This window comes from Pinus tabuliformis, chromosome 5_1 (genome assembly GCF_031772625.1).
Source record: "Pinus tabuliformis cultivar Carrire ecotype Pingquan chromosome 5_1, CPIR1, whole genome shotgun sequence".
Classification (NCBI taxonomy): Eukaryota; Viridiplantae; Streptophyta; class Pinopsida; order Pinales; family Pinaceae; genus Pinus; species Pinus tabuliformis.
The window spans coordinates 415,549,213-415,569,802 of NC_142305.1; positions in this window are offsets into that span (position 1 = coordinate 415,549,213).

The window sequence follows — 20,590 nt, forward strand, 5'->3', positions numbered from 1 at the left end:
ATTGAAAAATGGCATTTGGCGGATCTCAAATCTTATGAGATAGTGCCTATTTTTCCATCGGGTCTGGCTGATCACATATCGCATGTCACTAAGGCTTGGTGTTCCCCTTTGTATTGTTGCGATCCAATCGCCGATTACCGATCGCATATGGGCACTATTGTCGCATCGCTTATCGCATATCACAGGGGTCTGGGTGCTCCGCTCCTCCGATCTCCACTTGATCGGCCCATCGCACATCGACAAGTCACCTGGTCACAGGTCTTGGTCCTTTTCCTTTGGATTTAGGCAATGCGATATTTCAGTGATCGCATGCCGCGATGCCTTAAGAATTGAGGTCCCTCCTTTATATAGCCATCCGCCGATGTGATATCAATTCTTCATTGCTGCGGTTCGCTCCCGTCCATTGATCTTTTAGATCCAACGACCCTTGAGTGTTAATGCCTCATTTCCTCTTAGACCAATCAGAGTGGGCCACGTGGCCCAATTCTAGCCTGCCATGTGTCAGCTGTGGATTGGCCCGTGAGCCTATACTAAAAATCAAAATTTTCAATATAGTTCAAACTTTAATGAAATTGCCTCCTTTTCCAAGGACATTGGGCAATTTTCATTTTACAATAACTCCTTCATCCGAAGTATGTTTTTTCCCATTCAAGTTGCATTGGATTTAGAATGAGAAGATCTCCGCAATGAGACTATTTCTGAGAGTAGCCTGTGACTTTCATTTTCCTTTGATTTACAAAGGATTTGTGCCATTTGGCACCTTTTACCTCTTATGTGAAGTCTTTTAGACTTAGAGGTTTATCCAGGATCCATTTTTGGATCATTAAGTATTTGACACATTGAATATTGATATAATATGGACTCATCTATAGAACCACCACATGTTTACATGGAGTATCCATTACCATATAAATGCATAACCCTAAACCAACCCTTATCATCCATAATTGTATTTCCGACTGAGTGTTGTGATGTATTTGAAACTACGAAATGCCCCACACTCATGTCTTTGGTTATATTTGGATGATACTATATATTGGATATCCATTGATCTTATAAGTGTCTCTAGTTCCTGGCATATGAATGTCACCATATGAGAGAATTACAAGAAGCTCAGCAAATCTTCTCAGTTGTTGTTGTATGGTACTTAAATTCAATGTCCTAGTTTTGGTATCTCAATCCTCTTTATTGGCCCTCCAATTTTCTAGCAAAGTTCCACATTATAACCATTTTTGTTTTAAAATTACATTCTTTTAAATAGATGTTCTTGTTCTATTAACAAGTAAATTTAAAACAATTTTATTAGTTTTGAAATATATTTTATGTATGTTTACACACTAGAAATAAAAGGCTTCGGTAAAGTTTTTACACAAGGATGAAACAAATTTGTAATTATGAAAAATAAATTGTTATATAAAAAAATACAAAAAAATTAATGAAATGGTAACAAAATAAGAGATTTCCTTCTTTTAATACAAATATTAGAGCTTACATGTAATATCAAAAGCATACATTTTATCTTTGAGTTTATTGAAACTCTATAACTTAGACTAAGGAAGAATAAATGGAGCAATAGGGTTTCAAAACTTACGATAATTAACTAGATCATGATTAATTTCAGGAATATTGAATCGAACAATAGGGGTTCCATGTTACAGTGGGGTTCTCGAGCATCTATATTCTCTTTATCTACTTCACACGTAGAGGATTCAACTTCTCACTATGTAATATTTTTGTGTCTTCTTCATCCATATGCATGTCTGCATGATGGGTTTCACTTTTATAGTCTTTATGACCATCATCCCCATTTGAGTGGGATTCTCCAAGCTATGTTTTCATCCTAGAGTCTCGCTCATTTACTCTCACACTTTTAGTTGAATTTTTATTAATTCTTCAATAAACTATAACATAATTTTTTGTTTTATGTCACTTTCCTTTATACAACATTCTACTGACAGGGTCTCCCATGCTTCCTTGGAAGATGTAGATTTTTATACCTTGCACAAGGAATTCTCATCCAATGTATGTTTTATAAGATCCAATACTGAGGAATCACATACTTCATCATATGGGTTATAGGATGATACTCAATCAACTCTTGACATCGAAGAAATTTTTTAATTTGGACAGTTCCCAAAAATAAGAAAATTTACCAGTAAATTTTGGAAGCATTACTAGATCTATGTTGATCCATTCATCCTCAAAGTGTTCTACTTCATAGACTTGTATTTTATATGCCTCGAATGTGGCGAGAACCTCTATGAGCTCTTCAAAATACTTTGGCTCTTCCTTCCGATTTCTTTTCTCATTTTTCCTCAGTCTTTGTTTGTGACCCATGACTATCATCTTTCTTTTGTCTTTTGTCTTATTTCCCTATTGTGTCATCCTTCTAGAAATGACCATCACATACATTTGATTATCTTTAAAATCAAACATTTTACACTTCACTTTAACGATATCTCCCAACAACTACTAGCAACTTTGCCAAGCTTTTCTATGCAAACTATTATGGAGGCTCATGGCTACATCTTACGGTGGGAACTTCTTCTTTGGTTAGTGGAAGTGGAAATTTCCTCTTGATATAGTGGTGGATCTATAGGCTACTCATGTTAATCATTTAGTAGTTGAGTTTACAAACTCTCAACGAGCTCTACTTTCTACTTATGACCAACGGATGCAAACTTCGATTTGTGGACTACTCACAATAGCTAGGTCTCTTAGTGCAAGTAGCTCATGACCTTATTAACTCATTTAGTTCCTGGAAACATAACTAAACCTTACTCTAATACCCATCATATCTCAATGATTATGAGCACAATAGCATTATTATATTAAGTCACTTCATGAAGTTAGGACATTCAGTTTAACCATGCCCATAGTTAGTAAGAGATCTACTTATCAATCTTACACTTATACTTCCTACATCAAGGTTACCATGCTCTTCATGATCAATGAAATCAGGTTAGATCATTCAATAAATATTTATCAAAACAACAAGAGTGTTAATCATGTATAGGAGTTAATGAACCATCCTTCTATATGAAATCCATCATGACAAGTATCAACAATATCATTTACTGGAGTCAAGGTTCTAGCCTTCTTTATAGGATCAATATGTCCAACGGATCGATCATAGATGTTAGAAAAGCATCAAGTGTATGAATGTATCAATATTAGATAGCCTCATAGAATTCAAAACTAGTAGTAACATTTCATTAAAGGAGACATCAATCCGAGTCACTTTCATATACATGTATGAGCCATTAAAGAAGGAGACATTATCATCATACCTTAGGGATTACCTAGTCATCCAATGTTCTAGATGAAACATAACATTGAAGCAATATACCTTCTATACCTTTTAGTGTTCAAATACATGTTCACCTTCTCTTAGGCAGCTTGTAGTGCTTGTCACCTTTCATAAAGTTCCTCTTTACCTCTTTTTAGATCTCTGTTTTCTTTCGTGCATATCAAATGATCGTCAAGAGGGATCTATATCTCATGAAGGAGGATAGATACATCCATATACTCAAATATACATTTAGGAAGTATAATAAATGATAAAAGAAATAATTAGATCCATAACTCTAAACAAGTGTAAAACATCATAATTCAAGGATTACGTATCTTCAATGAGAGGTGATCCTCTCCCTCTTGAACCAATCTTTAAGAGCTATCAATTTCCATGGTCCATATACCAATGTTGTCTTTAAGTGTCCAACCAAATCTGCTATGGATTATCCCATCTAGTGCTTCATTGAACCTTAGTCAAGTGCTTGAGCATCTTTACATAGATGCTGCTAGAGTTTCATACCTCTAATCTCAAGCCTTTGACATAAACATGGGTTTTCTCTCCAACCATAAACTCATATAAACCATCAAAACCTAATCATCAAGATGCTTAGCATTACCACAAAACCCTATAATTCTTTTAGGTCTCCACCATCCTCTTCTTGCTTCCATCAAAGGTGTCATCATCGAGGTGATCTCCATGAATTTTGTTCAACCTAGCTATAATACCATGTTAATTTTTCATAGGCAACATTATTCTTTGCTATGATAGTTGCATTTCATCATTAATACATTAAGTTAACCCTATATTATCATTACATAATTCAGTTCTACACCATTATACATCAACATGTGCAATAACATAGAAATAAACAACATCACCATCATAATCAATGCAACATAACGTATAGGGAACAATATATATAATCATGCATACATATAGAGACACCAGGATTGGTCTGAGACAAGGGAAAAACCCATTGTTGTATATTGTTGTCACTATGTCAAACAATGCTGAGCAATGCTTTCACTGTAAATGAGCCCAATACATATCTTTGTAGCAGATACCAGCAAATCATATCTACAAAAATCCAAATCTACCAGATCACTGAAATCAATTGAAGTCGAGATGTAAAACCCTAGATCTGAACTCGAGTTTCTCTCATCAAAATTGGTCGTGTGTGACCGAAACACCCTGGTTGCTCTCTCGGCCACTATATGTGGGTGACTATGACTACGCAGTCACTCTCAAGGATCCTTTCTGTGTGTGACTATGGCGCAATATAGCTAAATCCCAAAGTTTCTCCCTTACAATTGTTGTGTGAGAGACTAAGATGTCATGGTCGCTCTCAAGACAACCCTACGTGATTGACAGGGAACTTGAACCTTCCAATCTGCCTCTGAAGCCATAGTCACTTCCATAAGCCTCTGTCCTAGCATCCAATGGTCTATATTCAATCTCATAGGCTTATGTTTTAGCGTCCATGGATCCAGCGACTAAGATGTAGAAGATCCTAACCTTGGGCGAACTCCTTATGTTGAACCTATGTGGACCAACTAGACAAAAGAGAAGAGAAGATGTTTCCAAATAACCTTCAGGTCTCTTCTATTTATAGGCTTTCCTGAGGGTTCACTTGGGGTTAACACTGTCCCAAATAGTTACTCATAAGATTAGAGTTGACCCATTCCATAATACATGTATGAATAAAATAATTCATAATTCAACTTCATCTTAACCAAATTGGGTGATCTTTAGTTCAATTTTGGTCCTTTCAAAAGGAGGAATCTAATGCAATCATTATCTCAGTTAGTTGAGTTGTAGGAGGAATTTTACTACGGTTGCAAAAATTAACAAGATATATTTTGCTTGTCAAAGTGAAAGAGATAGGATGTAGAAAGTTGAGTTTCAGAAGAAACCACAAAATCCTCTTTTTAGACATGGAAGGTCAAGTTTATGGGTGGATTGAATTTCTTGCAAGAAGTTGACTATGTTTGACTCGCATCAGTGTTTGGAAAATTGGCACGAATTTCTAGATAATTTATATTATAAGCGTTGCTAAATATTGAATTCTCCTTTGTAGAAAAGCTAGTTGGGTTTTCACCAATGTAATATTTGTCTCTTATTGTGTTTTATTGTCTCTTTATGATCCTATTTTTATTGCAATATCGTTGATATTTTTCTATGTATAATTACTTAATCATATAAATGACACAAGTCATCTTAAGAATATAAATCATTGGAAGTAATTATCATATTAGAAAAATATATTTCTATTATAAGAAAAAATAAACATATGGAGGATGTGGCATGAAGTTGTGGAATTAAACGAAGGTGACAATTACACCTATATCTATGTTTGATGTGAAATCAGAGAAATTGCATCTTTGATTAAGTGTAATTGGAGAAATTGTGTTTTGATCAAGAGAGGAATGTGAGATGGAAAAATCTTAGAATGTAAAAGAACATGTTAATTAAAGTTTAACATGTTAATGCACTATGTAGCAGAAAGGGATTCACAAATAATTAATGACTACAGGGTATGGTACCCATCTATCTTAGTAAACGAATTTATTTTTATATGGACATCAATAATAATTTTTTTACAGCGAATGTTTTTGTGTGCGGGTGAAAAATGAAGGAAAACCAAGCCCATAGTTAAAAAACTGAATGTGAAGATACACTTGTGATCCTGGATGTAGGAGAAAAGAATAATTGGTATTAGCGCATGTGATAGTGCTTACGGTAGTAATGAAAGATGAAAGTGTTGGAAGTTAAATGATGGTGGATAATTAATGCTAAAAGTTGTCTGGGTTTTTTGGAATAGACTCATGATCATATTATAGAAGTCACACATTCAATTTGTAAACAAATCTATATAGTCATGTTTGACTTTATGTAGTGGTCCTTGAGAATGAATGTATGTCATATCTCCATGAGCAGATTTTTCCATTGAATGTACATATTTCAATTCTGATGTAAGCGTGATAAGGCATTTGTACCCCTATGTAGTTCATGATAATATACAAATGACCTTGTAGGTGTAGATTTATGGTAAGCTTAAACCACTTGGTTTTATGGTATGTAGTCATATTGATGTGCTCTTTGTGTTAAGTAGAAACCACAATAGGATTTTTTTCCTTGGGCGAGTATGCGAGAGCATTGAGATCATGTTGAGCGTAAAGCATGGTTGAGATTAATCCATGACCTAGAAACATGTTTGAGGGTAACCTAACAAAATTAGAGCATGGTTATAGGTGATCCAAGAAACACCAAGATGATGATGGTGGTGATGTAGGGGGAATTAAAGGTAAAAATATAGGTATAACTATAAAGATGTGACCGTTAAATGGACCATATTGAGGGACAAGATCCTAGTAGACAAGCAATTGCAATAACTAGTTACTCATAGATATGCATTCCAATGGATGGTTGTTTCTTTGTATGGAAATCATTATCTCATAATATTTAAAACCCCTCGGTTGGACCATATCTAGACTTTTTTGATCAATATTAGGAAATTAGTTTGTAAGGGTGTGTTTTAGAGTAATAAATGTTAGTTTTCTTAGGTGCAATTCTTTCTTAGTAAATGAATCTATTAGTTTTTAAGGGTGTGTTTTAGAGTTATAAATGCTAGTTTTCTTAGGTGTGATTCTTTCCAAGTAAATTCATATATTTATAGTATTTAGGAAGTTGTTAAAACTAATTAAATTGATAAATATTATCCAACTAACTAACCTACTATATTGGTGTATGATTGAGAGATTCACTCCACCAAGTTGATTGTATGTGATGCATTCTCAATGTTCAGAAATCATAGCATCATTGGATTAAATGAATGTGTTTATGCAATTTTGATTGTTACACTAACAAGTTTTTCTCTTCCCATAACTAAGCCTTCTCTTTTTCATCTTATTTTTTCTATAAGAAATAAACTATGAATTTTGAAATTTGAAATTTGAAATTTAAGGAATATTATTTTTGAAAAAGAAATTGAGAGCCTTAAATTGAGTAAAGATTCAATTCACTCTTCCAATAGTAAGGGTTCAACATCAATTATTACACCATTATTTTGAAAATGAGAAGAGCAGTCATTTGGATAGATTACACACACAAAAGTAATTTGTATTATTCAATCACAAATTCCAAATACAAGCCACATAAATAGTGCTCATGAGATCCAACAGATTCCAAACAAGGAGAATATTGTTGAGAAAATTTCTAGACAATACTCCAACAAACAAGAACCTAATCTTACCTATTTACTAATCTAAGCATTATTCCAAGTTCCCCCTTTAATGCAAAGACTACTACAAAAAATGTCAAATTACAATTCACATGTCACATATGTCTGACTGCTCTTCCTCGACGCTTATCCCCACTCTAACCATCTTGAATTAACTTTGTATAATTGATGCTTCTACGAAGGACAATCTTGATACGGTCTTCCTCGGCACTTATCCCCACTCTAAAATTAACGGAACAACGCTCTTTTCACCACCACAATATTCGATCTTCCCATTCAACTCATTTAAGACATAATCGCCTCTAACCGTCTTGAATTAACTTGTATAATTGATTCTTCCACGAAGGACAATCTTGATACGGGACTATATCCAACAGTCAATCATGCAACTGAGCTTTCTAAACACATGGATCACATAGCATAACATGTAATAGATGTTCTTGAAACTCGAAACACAACAAAGCCCATCAGCGTATAACAGACTCACACAATTAAATTAGCAATTTGTTATCTCGGCACTAAATTGTGAAGAACCATTAATCTAATTATACTACCATGTTCATTTAATTACCATGTTCATTTAATTAGTTCTGAAATTTTTATAAAGTAGCATAGAAGCTCACAAATTCTATACACCAAATAGAAAACAATGAAACCAATCTGTAGCACATGACGACAATTTTTTTTTCTGCCAACGTTGGATCAAATGTATTCTCCCTCATCTCTTATCTCTTTGATGGGAACATTCTTTGTCTTTGGGAGGAAAAAGTATCATGGGGGGCGTACCAGGGGCCCTAATAGCAGGAAAATCTCGTATTTCTAAGTGATAGAGAAGTTTCAGGAATGACTGAGAGTTTACAGTGGTAAAGAATAGGTTAACACAGACCACGATTCTCCGCCCACCGAAACGGGTTTCCATGGGGAAAATAACGCTGCACATCAACCATGAGAGTGGACCCCAAGTCCAGCCATAGGCATCTGTAAAAATACAGATCAAGAGCATGATTCCAATGATATAACCAATTGTAATCCTCTCCTCTTTACTGAATTTCAGTGCGATCCAACATTATTCCAAGCCTGTTGAGGCCCAACAGGTTCTGTGGATTCACCCCAATGAAGTCGTTGTCGTGGGAGTGCTTGATGTGTTCCTTGGCGTGCGCAGCACCGATGCCACAAAGTGTTGAGCTGTAAATTTAGCGTGTGTCGCCTTGTTACACGGTTCTATGCCAATTAGTGCATAATTTTTAGTTGAAAGCATGAGACCGATCTTTACTGGTTTAAGTAAAGCGCACAAGCTTCTGGGTCGGGCACATGAACGAGTAAAAGGTTTTGTCTTAAGAATTATAGCCGTCAACGCTGGAGATGAGATGAGGTTTGGTTGTTATCTTTGGGTTATTGCATTCAGTGTACGTCTGACACTGGTTCAGAGGGAGTGCATTGTATGAATCCCCTTATTATACAAACGGCAGAAGGAGTGCATGATATGAATCCCCTTATACAAACGGCAGAGGCAGTGCATGACATGAATCCCTGAGCTTTTGTCGATTGGAGATTCCCGAGAATCGGTACATGGGCCCCACCCATGTCCATCAGATTCCCGAACATTCAGGAAATCTGCAATCGACTTAAAAATGACTTGATATAAATAGACTCCTTTGTTAATATGTAGCTCCACCGCTTCTCTATAGCATCCCCTTGCAGCTCGGCTCTCCACATATTTTAACAAACACAAACACATTCTCCAAACAAACTGGCCCAAATTAAAATGTAGGTCAGAGCTTCCAAATTAAACCCAGCGGCATTAACAACGTCTTACTTTCTCTAACTCCGTGGATAGCACATCCAAATCCGCTAAAAAAATCCATACGAATAACCGACTGGATATTAGACGCAGACCTGTTTAGTTGAAATATTATTTCCCTCTCCTTCCAACAACGCCCAGCGAGACACGAAAAAAAAGGAATATCAACAGTGCAATAATCTAAAAACATACACTGAAACTAAAAAAACATCATATTTCATTCATCCTCTGGAGCCCTGCCGTAATGGAGACAAGCTCAAAACTTCTCTCATACCAACAAGAAAATTGGAGGAGCAGTCATTAATATGTTGAAATGTTGCTTTCAACTGCAGCGCCAAAACTGTCATGGGATTCCCCGCACTGCTTTTTACTGAATGGTGGTAATTCTCCGGGGCAGCAATCATACTCATCGGCTGAAACGTACCCTGAGTGGTTTACCAATACAATCTTTTCTCGGGTGCTGGTAAAAAGGAACCTCCGATTTTATTGTTTTTAATGCACGAGAATCGCTTTTTTTTATGGTACAAGTAAAATGTAATCTCATGTTTTTTTTGTTGAGATGTAATGTAATAGCGCGAAAGTAAGAAAAAAAAATTACACACAGTAGTGTTAATTTTTTTTAAAGACAGAGTGAAGTTTTTGAACTGCCTCTGAAGCAGTTTTGGTGTAATCCCTCTATTAGAGGAAGACTTTTGTAAATGTTAGTTTTGTTAACGAATACAAGTTTTTTGTGTATGTAAAACTCTGTTATCCCAAAACATTTTTTTTTTAGTTTTTTCTTTGTGTTAAACAAACATAGCATTATTCTCTGTTCATTTGTTCTGGAATTATCAGAAATTCCCAACATAATATATAAACAAATAAGTGAGAATTTAATTTTTAATTGATATTAAATGTAGTTAATTATTTATTAATTATGTATTTTACACAAAATGAACCAAAACAAAGTGAACTATAAAAGATATATCATGGGAAGGACGGTTTGTATTAAGAATTCACTTATGAAATAATATTTTGGTTCACCTTAATGGACAATATTGTTCATGCCATGAGGATGAACCCTAGCTCTGCCGCCGCCATGCCCTCGGCCGCCATCGGATCTTTGATCGCCCCTGCTGCGGATGGACTCGAGAAACTCATGCACAGGTCAAGGGATTTTTCCCTCTCTGCAGACACGCAAGATGCTCATATCATGAATGCCGGTGCCGCAAACACGAATGCTCGCGCGGATCTCTCTGCAGAGAGCTCTGGGGTAGCACGGCCTCAGCCCCCTGCTTCCACAACGAGCTTATGGAGCCATCCTCAGATTGTCGGCGCAGCAGCCAAGGGCGTTCAAGCAGAACCCCACGCAGCTTCTCCTCTGATCTTGGCTATTGGGAAGGAAAGGCCTGCATCGATTGGCTGTAAGCCTCTTCCGCCCATGAGGCAAATCCAGGAAACGAAAACCAATCATCACGCATGTCGCCTCTCTACACAGATCTGCAGGGGAAAGAGGCATACGGACTTTTCTTCCTCATTCCAGATACAAATCAAGCTCATTACAGGCAAAACTATGCTACAATGGGTTAGCCAGACGGATCTAGTGCAGAATCTCAAGCATACACTGAGCATCAAACTGGGAATCCCCTCTGCAGCTCAACGGCTTCTCCACGAAGGTAAACAACTTGAGGATCCCTATCCTATTTCTTTTTTCGGCATTAAGAAAGATGCATCCATTATTTTAACCCTTCGCTTGAGGGGAGGAGCTGCTGGAGAGTCATCCTCAGCTAAGGCATTTTCATATAAAGATGCAGTCCATGCTAAGAAGCCTGAAAAGACAGATCCGCTAGTTCAGGCTCCACCCAAGCCTTTTCTGGTTGACAAATCGGAAGAGGTCCCCTCTGTTGAGATCTCTTACCCTGACCTGGCAGACGACACCCAACAATTCGCTGAAAGAGCCATCATCTACAGATTCAATGGGCTCTGGCCACGCTCAAAGGATCTTTATGACTGGATCAAGGACAACTGGACTCACCGCTGCAAGATTTACTTCTGTGCAAAGGGATATTTTATAGTGTTGTTCGACAATCTCGAGAACTACAAAGAGGCCTTAGAAGAAGGCCCTTGGTTCATGGGTTCGGCAGGCCTCTTCTTAACTCCATGGTTCCCAGACTTTGATCCAGCTTCTGCAGTTATCACTAAAGCCCCTGTCTGGATCAGACTTCCAAATCTCCCAATTTACCTGTGGCGCACAGAGGTATACAGGCAAATAGGCAACACTTTGGGTTGCTTCTTAATGGGAGATTATGAGAGGGAACGACAAGGTCTCTACACATATGCCAGAATTTGTGTGGAGCTAGATTTAAGCAAGGGATTGCCAGAGCAAATCAATCTCAAGATCAAGGACACTGTTTGGACTCAGCTTCTAGACTATGAAAACACTGCCTTTCGGTGCCGCCATTGTCACCTAACAGGGCACCTGCAGAACTCCTGCCCATCGCTGACAGCAAGATCGAAAAAGGGATTCTTCGCAAAAACCAAACCCAAGCGTTGGGCTCCCTGCCCTCCACCGCCAACTGGGAGCTCCAGCTCCCCAGGTTCGAAGGATGGGGAAAGCGATTCAGAACCGGATCAGGCGCCTCAGCCGATGGATCCTCCCATGGATACTATGGGACACACCCAGGACATAGCAATCGCCCAGAAACGCAGCCATGAGACCTCCTCTGAATCAGAAAAGGAATTCCCGATGACAGAGAATTCCAGTCTTCAAGTTGTCTTAGCTCATCCTCCCCATGATGGCTGGACAAAAGTCAACAAAAAGAAAGGGAAAAAACAATGTGTTGTAGTTTCTACCCCTATGGGGTAAAGGTCAGTTAGTCTGTCTGTGATTTCAAGTCATCTGTTGTAGCTATAAGTTTGAATCTTTTCTCCGGGACCGAGGTTGATGGATACATCATTTCCGGTCTGCCGGTCTCTTGCTTCTCTTGACTGTACTCTATTTTCTACTTAATAGAATTAGTCTTTATCGATAAAAAAAATATTTTGGTTCACCTTTTGACATAAATATGTTCAACCGGATATTCTTCTATTCCTAGTTTAATTCGCCTATGTTTAAGTTGTAAAATATCCAACGGTACTGAATTCATCTATATATATAAATGAATTATTAACGAAAGTAAATTCCAAATTTACACCAATTTCCAATACCCCCTTGAGCTTTTGATATAAATATGCTGAATGGAAAATTTATTTACTTACCCACATTTCACTTTTATGGTATAAACAACGACACCAGTAGGTGTCATGGGTTTTAGGCAATGTGCCAGTTCACATCAATGCATTCACAAGAATTCGACTTCGGTACAGAACTTACTCCCGCTACAATGCCGCTGAAATTCATTCCTGCAGAGGGGGCATTCAAGTTTAAGATAAAACCACTTTAAAATGCAGTTCCAATGAAAAAGGTGATTGCATGTCAATTGTTTTGCATTATCTTCTCCAATGGATAGCGTCTCCTGGCAAATGGCACACAACAATCTGTTGCCTTCACCATCATCTGTGACCATAACTGTCGGGGAAGAGCCAATAGCTGCCACAGCAGCAGCTAAGGGATGACTGCGATGGTTCTTGCAAATGAGGATGAAGATCAAAACGTTCACCTCTCAATTGAATAGAATCTGCGAAATTGTCTTCCAAGAGTTGCAGTACCCGATGACAATCTGCGAAATTGCCACTCCATACAATTTGGTGGCTCGACACATTTCCGTTGAGACGACTCCAATCAAAGATAGTTCGCAGCAAAACAATATTGGCTTTCTCAGCCATTGCAGCCTCGATATTTCTTTTGCCACCGTAGTTCACAGTATGCCATTCAGAGTTGGGTTTCTGTCCAATGTCATCTAATTGACGTACACAGACATTGTCCGAAATGTTCTCCAATTCCCACTCATCTCCGTTGTCTCGTTCAATCCATCTAAACACTACGCTAGAGATCAATTGCTGCTGACACTAAGCCGCTGAAACATTTCTCTCGCAGCCGGCTGAAACATTTCTCTTGTACAATTGGTATTATCATTTTCGCTTCCATTTCTTGATTCCTCCATCTCGTCGCTTTCTAAGTTATATGTTGGAGGCTTTTGCTTATTTACTACGAAGACACTGTCAAGAAAATAGCTTTTTCAAGCGGCTTTGATCCTACGACCTAAGATATTAATCCGTAATAGTTATATATATACTTACCATATCATTTGAAGCTTAATATATTTACGGTAAGTTAAATTTGGCAGGCCGACCAGAAAGAATGACTTGCGTTTTTACCATTACTTTGTCCCCTTTTAACTTTTGGGTTCGAAAATAATTTTTTTCATTTCTGCTTCCGCATCGACACCCCACAAGATTCAACCACTTAAGTGGTTTATTATGTTACTTCTATTTGAGCAGTGATATTTAGTGACGTTGTTGGAGCAATATTTGAGATAGTGCAAAAAAGAATTAGAGAAATATTTTATGTTTTACAAAGTTAATTATAAGTTTAATGATATTTTCAGAAAAGAAATTGGCTTAAGCCCCCAGGGCTACAAAGCTCAAGTGTCAACCAAGGGGTCTCTAGTCTTGTCAGTTGAATCATGGGACTAATTTATAGATGCCTAAGTGGCAAGATCCACTGTCAGACTTCGTCTTCTCATGATTCAAAGCCAAAGCCAATGCTGACCCATTTAGCAACCATCACGACTCCACTGCTATCAATGGTCTAGCCATGCTGGAATACTCGAGAGCGTACTATGAACTAGCGAGCGACTCTATCTGAGTTCTTTGCTTCTCTAGTGGTTATTGTTATCCATGACGCTCTCCAGTCAAACCAGTTATGTGAGGCACAAGAAAAACAATGAGAGTATGTTTAAGTGAGTGATTCTTGGACTAAAACACTTTATCATTCCATTCGTTTTGAAGATATTTTCAAAAATAGAGAAAACCATAGGTATGCTTCAATTGTGAGTAAACCAAAATAGAAAGCATCAAGTCTCAAAAATCTCAAGAAGGATGCATATGATCATTGTTCACGTTTTATTATGACGATAGGCATTTTATTATGAGGTTCTTCCCCATAACACTGTAGAAAATTCGTCGGCCTAAAAAAGAATATGCTCTGCCACTGTTGCAACACCATGGTTGAAGGTTGCACTACCATAGTTAAAAGAGAGGACACAGGTTAGGTTATCACACACCGCATTCACTTGTAAGACATAGAGACTTGCCACTAGCTCTCTTTCACTGTGTGCCCCAGAGAATTGTGACTCAACTCTTTCATTATGGTTTTAGCTCTCTTTCACTACGTGCGACAGAGAACCGTGACTCAACGCTTTCACTATGGTTTCAATGCATGCCAACAAAAGAAATCCAACATAAAAACTAGATAGAGATGTCAAAGATTTAGTTAAATATGTTAAGGGAGAGAAAAATGGTGTGATTGAGCAAAGATGGACAATTGTCTTAGTGTGTCCAAGGTGAGATGAAAAGGATAAGTTGTGAAGGATAAAAAACTGTAGGTTTTGTCCAAGGGTAGCTTGAGACCCTTTATGTGACCTTCAAAGAAGTAGTACATTGTGATAAGATATAAATGCACTTTTCATAAAGTAACTTTGCCATTGTAAAATAATTTTGAATGTTTGTTGCACTTGAATGGAAATGTTGTTGTAAGGGGTCCATGATTGGTTAGACTTGACACCCTAATATTTTGGTCCAAGTTGATTTCCCAAAGTGCTTTCTAAGCCCACCTAAATAAAACCTACATAGATTAAATTGATAACATATGTAATCATGTATAATGCATCCTTCCTGTGTATATGGTGTTCATTTCTATAGCATTGGGAGGTATTCTCCCACGCTAAGGATCCTTCAAAATAAACAAAATAAATTAGAAATATTAAAATGAAAATTCAATTTTTATATTTATTTATGTAGGCTCGACAGAGCCTAAGACGGGCCCACCATTAGAGGTTACCTTGTCAGAAGGGCACTCATTTGACCACTATAAATAAGACAATTTGACCTCCCCTCTTGGCAGGAACTCGAATCTCACAAGACAAGATATTTTCTATTCATTTAAGTGAAGGACACAAGATGCAAAAATATGAGTTTTTGGGAAGACTTTAATGGGAAGGCCAAATTTCTCGGTAGGTAGTTTGACTAGGTTTGACTCGTATTTGTTATTGAAAAATTTGCACATATTTCTAGACAAATTATTTTGTAAAATTTGTTAAAGATTGCATTTTCCTTTGTAGAAAAGTTGGTTTATTTTTTCCAAAGGTTGGGTATTTCCAATGTAATCATGTGTCTTTTATTGTCTTTGGTTGTCTCTTTATGATCCTATGATTATTAGGTTATAGTTGAGATATTTCTATGTATAATTACTTAATGATATAAACTAGATAAAATAAATTAAAAATAAAAATTATTGGAAGTAATTATCAAATAAGAAAATTCAATTTCTACTATAAGAAAAAAACAACATAGTATGGGAACCTAGGTAAAGGAGTAGCCACAAGAAGCATAGAATTGAATAATTTTAAATTAATCCTAGAGAAAGAGGGGTATCAAACATTTGATTCCTCGCAGTTTGACTAATGTCTCCAAACCTCAGAATTGAAGACACATTGGAAGGTGCAATCAACTATCTTGGAAAACTCAAGCACTTTTCATCTTGGAGGAAAATGACTTTCTAGGTCAGGTGGAAAAATATATTCGAGAACCAAAGGGATTTGAGTAGAAAGAAAAGTACAAAAAGAGTGGGCAAAAAGAAAAGAGGATTATTGTATACTCTATAAAATACCATGTAATTCCTCAGGTTAAAGTAATAAAGAGTTGCAATTAAATGTGCAATTCCCTAACAACAAAGTTATATGTGAGAAATAATAATAATAGGAAATTAACCTTGAAGCATTGTCTTTGCAATATTAAAATGACTAAATCAGATTTTATCACATCTTATCTTATTTAAATAACTCAAATCAAAGATGAACTTACAGCCACTCATTCAGAATTAGTTACAGTTTCTCTATGCGGATTTCCTTCGCCATGGAAACCATTCATTCAACGTGTTTATGCATGTGTCAAACTACAATCATTTGATGATCTATGGGATTATTGTATTGAATAATGAATTGGGTGGCGAGATAAAAATGAACCTCAAAACAAAGGGACTCAAGCCCTTGCTGGTCACAAAAAGAAAGGGAGGAACCATAGAAAATTTAAAAAGAGGAACATTGGCAAATTTGACAATGCGAACATTGTAAAATTTGATGAAAGAAGTCCAAATAGATCGAATCAAAAGAAGAAAGACATATCAAAATTCAAATTCTTCATCTTTCATAATCTTGGTCACTATGCATCACGATGCCCTGAAAGATAGACGAACGATAAGGCACAAGACTTTACTTCCAATTTTAATGAAGAAAATAATGATGTGAGGCCACCTATAACGTCAAATAAATTCTTCATTTGAAGAATTTGATTATTGAAAGATAAGTATTTATGTTATTCCCTTCCTTACTTCTTAGCTATTTATTATTTCATTAATTGAATCCTTGGTACTTTCTTCTTATCATTGATATAATAAAAGGAAAAAATTTAAGGATTGTTGTACTACCAGGTAGTGTGGTAGGAAGAAGGAACTCCGTAGAAAGGAAAAATAAAATGATCTATAAATCCTTAGGATTCTAGATGATCAAAAGGAACTAATCTCTAAAGGAAACAAATAAGCTATTGAAAACATTTAGAAAGTAAATGCTAGAATTAGTTTTGGAATATTAGATAAGAAACATTGAAGAATTTGAAGAATATATACCAGGAAGTAGATAAAAAAAAAAAGTTCATACAACTCTCAAAAGATAAGTAATATATATCCTTCCATCGTGATTATTATTCTTTTTCTTTACATTTTTTTTTTATCATTTTACTAAAATAATAATCGTTTCATTTATGATATCTTGAATAAATTTTGTAGAAACATTGCTAATATGGTCTCTCAAGTAAGAGCGAGTGACCAAGATTACCACAAGGAAGACCTAAAGATGAAGGATTTTGTATAAGTTTTTGTTGAATTATAAATCCATATTCATGGACCAAATATCTCAAAATTGAACATTTCATGTTAATATAAATATATGGCACATTAGTACCTATGATATATCTCAAAAAATAAAGTGAGACTTTGCATAGAGAAATGTCCAGATCACTAAATTCAATAAATTATAAAGAAAGCATTAATTGAACTCTAGTACATACTTGTGAATGAATACATTGTGGATAAATTTTAGATTAGTATGATTCAAGATATCTCCCTCATTGAAGGGAATGATGAGCCAATGAAAAATAATATTTGTTGGGTCATAAACGATTTTGAATAATAAAATATGTATACATTCACTTTTAAAGCCAAAAGTAAATGTTCCATGGAAATTGATATTGGATATATCTTTTTCATCGAATCCAAAAGGGCATGGCTAGCAAAAGGAATTCACTATGTCAACTAAGGGAGATAGATGAAACTCACCTCTAAATAACATAGGGACTTTGGTTGGTCACAAAGGACTTTACATAGAAAGGTGAATATTCCAAAGGAAAATTCTCTTAAGAAGTAAAAAATATTTAATGCCTAGTCTAACGCCATGACCAAAAGTGTTTTATATATTTTTCTGAAGAGACATAAAGGATCATGGTCCACCCGTGATATATAAATACATGTGTGATTATGGCAAGCTCATTAAAATTTTCTTATTAAGGAGAATTCCTTGTTAAATAAAAATTTGTTGCAAGAGAATGCCTCACTCGCTAAGAGGGAGTGGTGACTTTTGTAGCATCGAGAGGTAATCTCCCATGCTTAGGATCCTTCAAAATCAACAAAAGAAATTATAAATATTAAAAGGAAAATTTAGTTTTCTTATTTGTTTGTGTAGACTCCAAGAATAATAACTCAAGCGCACCATTAGAGGTGACCCTTGCTCAAAATCACACACATTTGACCAATATATATAAGAAAATTAGACCTCCAAACTTGACACAAATTCGAATCTCGCAAGAAAATATATCTTCCACTCATTTAAGTGAAAGAGACAAGATGCAGAAAGCCAAGTTTCAGTAACAACCAAAAAAAACATTATTTTAGACACGGAAAGTTGAGTTTCTAAAGAAGGTCGAGATTTTGGGTGGACTGAATTTCTAGGAAGAAGTTTGACTAGGTTTGACTCAAATTAGTGTTTGGAAAATTGGCACAAATTTCTAGGCAACTTATATTATAAACATTGATCAATAATGAATTATCCATAGTAGAAAAGTTAGTTGCATTATTCCCAATGTAATATTGTGTTTCTTATTGTGTTTTGTTGTATCTTTAGGATCCTATTTTTATTGCAATATAGTTGAGATTTTTATTTGTATAATTACTTATTGATATAAATGACATAAGTCAACTTAAGAATACAAACAATTGGAAGTAATTATCATATTACACAAATAAATTCCTATTATAAGAAAAAATAAGCATATGGAGGATGTGACATTAACTTATGGAATTAATCGAAGGTCGCAATTAGACCTATATCTATCCTTGATGTGTAATCAAAGAAATTTCATCTTCGAATAAGTGTAATTGGAGAAATTGTGTTTTGATCAAGAGAGGAATGTGAGATGGAAAAATATTAGAATGTAGAAGAACATGTTAATTAAAGTTTAACCTTTTAGTGAAATATGTAGTAGATCGGGATTCACAAAGAATTAATGACTGCAAGGGATGGTACCTATCTATCTCAGTAAATAAATTATTTTTATATGGACATCAATGACAATTTTTTTGCGGTGAAATATTTTGTGTGCAAGTGTTTTAGGTGAACTAATCCCTCTTGCAGACAAGATGGATCTCCCTAAATCTCAACTGGAATTTTGGTAAAATGGTAAGTGAACTCTCTCATATTGTTTGTTTCAATCAATCATAAGCTAAGGGAAGGTAGCAGTTCTTTCTTGTTTGTTACTAGATTTTGTTTGAGATCTAGGGAGATCCGTCTTGTTGGCAAGAGGGATTATATTTGTTAGGTGGACTAACCCCTCTTGTGGACAAGATAGACCTCCCTAAATATCAAATGAAATCTAGTAATAAAAAACAAAGAACTTCTACCTGTTTTTAGCTTATGATTAATTTAAACAACCAATATGAGATAGATCACTTACCATTTTATCAAAATGCCCGTTGAAGTCCCTTTTAGAGCCCTCGACAATTAGCTTCCCCTTGATACTTTAGAGGTCATTCCAACACTTTCCACAACTTCTCCATGATGGCTCGAAGGAGATATATATAGACATAAACACACAACGGATCAAAGCATCTAATATATAGAATGAAAGATAAATGAACTACTTAAATTGGCATGCATCATAAATTGAATAAAAAACCAATCGTAGCCTATGTGGGTGATCAAGGAATCACACAAATGATATCAATGGAGACATGATTAGGAAAGAAAAAATTATTTTTATTAAGTAAAATGGAGAACAAACATACAACTCCTATCATTGATGTTAGAAGTCTCTTCTCACAATCTCCAACCCTCTACTTGGTTGAAAACCCTCCTAGCCTTATTTATGCAGCATAAGCCTACCTTCAATGGTCCTCCTCAATCCTCTATCATATGTTTGATTTATAGGCCAAGAGGAGGAGGTTTGGGATCCTCTTCCTAAGAGATGAGATCAACAAATTGTGGGATAGGGGTTCCACAAAGGGAGGGAAGTATCTCCCTGATGGGAGGGATAATTGTTGAATATGCATCCATTCAAAGTTTGTTAGTTGCGAAAGATCTGACTAATAATGCTTCTAGAATTTACTTTTTAGTTTTACTTGTGTTACGTCATGTGCGCAGGTCATAGTGTCAAACATAGCACACTTTTACACAGTTTCTAATTGTCTCTTATGCATATGTGAAAGAATGGACTAGGGAACTGCGCAGGAAGCCCAAAATCGGTTTTTGAGGCTTGAGATCCAAGAATTTCATTCTCTTTGGGAAAATTTGGGTTCTAGCCTTGCAGGGGGATGCTTTGGAGCACGTTTGTGGATAGCGAAAGATCCAAACTGATGGTCATTTCTCTAATGCGATAAAATGATGTGTAACAAATTCCCCCCTAAAGTGAAAAGTCATAAAAGATGTTTGATGATTGAAGCGCTTTATCATGCTAAGGTTTGAGTTAGAGACTATAGTTAGGGACCTTAAATAGACAATCAAATGTTACA